The sequence below is a fragment of the Chelonoidis abingdonii genome, chromosome 5 (assembly GCF_003597395.2).
Source record: "Chelonoidis abingdonii isolate Lonesome George chromosome 5, CheloAbing_2.0, whole genome shotgun sequence".
NCBI lineage: Eukaryota > Metazoa > Chordata > Testudines > Testudinidae > Chelonoidis > Chelonoidis abingdonii.
In genome coordinates, this window is record NC_133773.1 from 114,049,906 (window position 1) to 114,055,339 (window position 5,434).

Sequence of the window (5,434 nt, forward strand, 5' to 3'; positions counted from 1 at the left end):
ACTGGGAGACTGGAGTGTCTAAGGAAATTGCTTGTGTGACTTGTGGTTAGCCAGTGGGGTGAAACCAAAGTCATTTTTGTCTGGCTGATTTGGTTTGCCTTAGAGGTGGAATAACCCCAGCCTAGGGCTGTAACTGCTCTGTGTAAGCAATTGGTCCTGAATTGGCACTCTCAGTTGGGTCCCGCCAGAACCGCATCGTCACAATCCTCAGCTGAGAATCCCCGGTGAACTCAACAGGAATACTCATGTGTAAGGCATACTTTTGAGAGTAAGGGCTTCAGACTCGAGGCTAAAGAGAACTACAATTAGTAGTGGCTTGGCTGCATATACAGGCACTAAAATACTGACTACCATAGTGTTGCTAAATTGTGAGGGGGTTTTTAATTTTTTTTTATTGTGAGTTTTGCTACGTTTAGTATTTTTATCAAGTCAATAGCTTTTGAATTCATGTGTTTACATGAGACTCTGAGCTTTCATTTAATAAAAAATTAAATTACTAACTTTTGTGGTTCCAGAGAAAATCTGGGAAATGTGACCTAAGTGCACCTGAAAGGCTCAGAAGCCAAATAAAAGAACTGAACACTTGTTTTATAAAATCTGATCATTCTTTAACAAATCTCATGATTTTTGAGAACTGACCCTATTTTGCAATGCTGGAGGTTGGCAATATTGCTGCTGATTTTTCTCAGGAAAAAATAGTTCCTACTGCCTGTTTCTCATTCCTGTTTAGCTGATAGTGGCAGCCAGTATGTGTGGTAGTAATTTGATCCTCCACTTTTTATTGAGGCAAAATGAGATTGGCATCAGTAGACCTTTTGCCTCAGTAAGACATGCCTTGCAGAATTGGGCTCATGTCCACTTCTTCCCTTTTATTCCATTTGTTTACACAATGACAATTGTCTACAGTGACCCACTGCAGCTGTGCTAATTAATTCCAAAACTAATTTTTGTGTCTAACTACTTCCAGCTTCTGAAAGCCTATTCTTACAAACACGAGAATCCCAAAAGTCCTTATACAGCTTTGAAAAAATATCAGTTTTGCATGTACTTCTGTAGGATCACAGTCAGGACCTGTGTACTTCAGTGTTATGAAATAAGGACTCTCACAGTATTTTCAGGGCAGATAAGGGATTACCACAACTTGATGTTTAGTATTTCTTCCAGGAGTTCTCTCAGTACACTGTTAATTATTCCTGGACTTTGAACTGACTGCATTATGGGGAAGGGATGAGAATTACATTTTCTCAGTTACAAAAACAAATTTTCAGTAGCACAAAAAGGTAAATGCATAACCCTTTCACCCCTGGAAAAATATATATTTCAGGACAATTATGACACAGTATCAGCAAAGAGCTGTCCCCTCTCATCTAAACATTTGTCTGTGCACCTGCCATAGGACTAAATATAGACTAACGGGTTCTACTCCCTGCCACCATATGTTGCCTATTCCAGAGCAAAAGTGGTTTCTGTAACACTTTCTGTTTTGAAAGACTGTATTCAAATTCCAGCTGTTCATAAGCACTCATCTTTTTGTGCAAGGAGTTGCTGCTTTATATATATTTAATTTCTCTTTGTACCAATTAAAATTTGAAACTCTATGAATCCAATCCTTTGCAAATTACATCGCTTTAATAGTCAGCTTGTTTCTAAGTATTTTATTACATACTTCAGCATGCAAACAGAAATGGACATGTAGGGCAAAATTCGGAATCTAGGTGGGCCAGGCTAAGTAGTCAGTTTGGGTTCTGGCCAGATGTATGAGAGGAGGGGATCATAAATCTTCTCCCCAGGCCACAGTGAGGTGGAGGTGCTATGCAGAGCTTACACTATTGCACTGTGCAGTCCCGAGTATTTGCACTCAGCAGTCTGAATGCTCCGGCCCTCATTTTTTCCCGTAAGTCCAGATTCAGGAAAGTACATCAGCCCATGCTTATTTTTAAGTGTATGCTAAAGTCCCAAGTGCATGTTTATTACAGTTAAGTACGTGCTTATGTATCCTTCCTGAAGAAGGATGCTTTCTTGAATAGGACTACTGTTAATATTCCAAATCCCTGAGCTGCTTTCCAACAGCTGTCATTTCCTTTATTTGTAAAATGAACCTGCTTCCTTCTTTTCCTAGGTAAAAAGCAGGGATTCAAAAACTCTGCTTGCTGTATAATGATATCCATCTGATTAATTTTTTTTTCATTTATCATCTGCACAGCTATATGCTAAACTGCATGTATTTCACACCACTACCTTTACCTAGCTCTACTTGACTTGTCCTCTGCACACTTATCCACCTCTCCTGGAACTTATGCCTAATGTTCTGGATCTGAGCAGTTTCTCCAGCCCTCGCCAAATATGGATCAGGTAAAGAGTAAGAATTTAAAAATTACTGTAGTACATGATTGGCAAGATATACTACTAGACCAGTTTTAAACATCATAGTTTCATAACCCAACGTAACTAGAAATATCCAATTTACCCTGTTGGACAGCTGAGATTCCAGGCTGTTCTGTGACATGGAAAGCCTTATCTAACCCTGTTGGTTTGTGAGATAGCCCTTAAAATGAAAACATGCCGATTTATAGAAAAGCTACTTTTTGATCCTTTTGGGGTTTTCCTGGTTCCACAAGTGAGGAATCAGAGTGGTCTAGTGACTTAGGCATAAGACATGGAGCCAACAGAACTGGATTCTACTCCTGGCTCTGCCATTAACTCTCTGTGTGACACTGAACAAGCCCCTTTCCCTCTCTGTACCAGTTTTCCCCTACTGTGAAATGAGATAATAGTGTTTTTCCTGTCTTTCAGAAGAGAAGTGTTACGTAGGTACTTCTGTTCTCCCTAGCTCATAACACAAAACCGGTGAAATTGAAGGATGGCAAATTCAAAACTGATAAAAGGAAATAGTTTTTCAAACAGTCCATAATTAGGCTGTGAAACTTATTGCCACAGGAAGTCATTGAGGTCAAGAACTCAGCAAGAATCAAAAAGGGGTCAGATTAGGGTGGCCAAGTGTCTGGTTTTTACTGGAAAAAGGGGACCTGACAAAAAGGGGACAGATCTACTGACCGGACATCAAAATCTGGTTACTATGAGCAGGGGAGATGGGGAGGCACCAGGACATCACCTGTGCCAGCCCCTACTCAGCCAGGGCCATCTTCTACCTGCGTCAGGTGGCTGCAGCTCCCAGCCCCAGCTCTGCAGGCAAGACCCTCCCAACGGGGAAAAACATTGAGTAACAGGGTCACAGGCTTTGGGGGGAAAATGTGGGATAGAGGTGGGACCTCGGGGGAAGTAATGGTGTGGGGGCAGGTTCTGGCACTCCTGCTAGAATATCCGTTTTTTAAATATTACAACATGGGAAACCCTAGGTCAGATATTTATAGAAATAATATCTTCCAGACTTATAACAATTTATGCTAAAAAAAAATTAATTCAGGTTTTAAGCCAACCTCTAACTCCTAGAGTTTAGGATGGCACTTTCCTGTGGGACAAATGATCCCACATCTACCTAGTGTGGGGTTTATTACACCTTTCTTTGAAGCAACTGGTGCTGGCAACTGTTAGAGGCAGGATACTAGACTAGATTGATCATGACCTGATCTGACCATGACCTGATCCAGCATGGCAATTTTCAGGTTTCTAGGTCAGAAATTTATTATTTAATTATTATACTCAATAACTAACCTATCATCCAGGCAGGAAAAATGAAAATGAGTATAAAAATTTGTATAACTCTAAAATACATAAACTTATCTAAAATGTGGTAAAGCAACATATATTATGTGTGGTGTGTTGTAACTCATTTTGGATAACTAGGTGAGCCAGGACTGTTGCTTCTTGAAGGTCTGGAAATTGCTTGGCACATTGTAGGTGTTAACATAGACAACTGTTGTTAATAACTCATAAATAATGCAAACACCCAAACTCATCCCAATAAAACCTTCATGCATGTGTCATGTCTCATCTTTATCATTTGTCACATGGTTGCAGAAATAAAGGAGATTATTCCAATGATCTCATAACCACATATGCAGTATACATGTTGGATTTTTTCCTTATTGGTATAAATACGCTTAAATCAACACTTCTGGGCACAATACAACAACTATTTCCCAGAGTAATCAAAAGTATTTTAGCGACCTTTTAAGCACTCATTCACTGTCCCAATTCAAACTGTTTCTTCAAAACTGTTTCTCTTTTCTTGTACTTGAAAAAGCACTCTTCTACCACCAACTTCTTGAAAATAGCCACCTTTAATCATTTTTAGAAATAAAAAAAAAAAAGTAACTTTTCAATTGCTATAAAGGCCACCACTCAAAACTCTGCCATCAACTCTGACAACAGTGAACTCTCATCTAATAAAGCTCACTTATACACTGGTTCCCTAGGTAACCAAGACATAGGCTCAGAAACACTTTCTGTGTTTAAAAATATGTTGTGGACATGGGATGGCTCAGGAAATTATTTAATGTGGATAGAAATCTGTTTATCTCTGTGTCAGTAGTTTGAATCTAGAACACATCAGTAGTGACTGAAAACCGTGACTAATGATTGGCCTACGTGAAGCATGTAGAGTGACCAGAAGTCTCAATTTATAGGGACAGTCCTGATATTCAGGGCTTTGTCTTATATAAGCATCTATTACCTCTCACCCTGTCCTGAAATTTTCCCACTTTCTATCTGGTCACCCTAGAAGCATGTGATGGTCCTCAATCCAGTTTGTAGTGGTCAAGTACCAAAATTGCCATAATTATTGACGACAATTTCCATACATGTTGGCAGTTTCAGACAGGGCCAGGGCAGAATGGGCGTGGAGTCTGAGCAGGTTTGAAGCCCATTGGCAATGTTATATGGAGAAGTAGCACAAACATGGAACCATAACAATTTACCAGTCTTGTAATTCTCACTGCCAAAGAGAAGAGAAAAATAGCTTGTGCAGGTGAAAAAGAGGGGAAAATACCCAAACCCTGAAGTGCTCAGGCCCCATCTGGAATTAGAGCTAGTTCTTTTGGCCTTTTGGTAGAGTCATGGGGTTTCATTGGAAGCTGCAGGTGCTCAGCACCTCTGAAAACAGACCATGTGTTTAGATGCCTGATTATGGATTAAGTGCCCAACTTTAGCTACCCGAGTTCAAAAAATCTGGCCACAGTGACTATTTTATATAACCAGAATTCATTAAATCCCAAAAGGCCCTTCATGCTGCTATTTTGGCACTGTGGAGTTTTTTCTCTGCAAACCATCAGACTCCTAAGTGTTAGGATTTCATCTTTGTGCTGCTTCCGCACATAACCATGCCAGTTCCCTTTGAAGGATCAGGAATAAAATGAGAGTGATGGAAGCCTACTGGGGACTGTTGGATTGGGGAAATTGAGGACATATGGGATATGAGAAGGGAAGGTTCAAAGCTCAAAAGATTTAGATGAACATCTCAACTTTCCAGATCTTA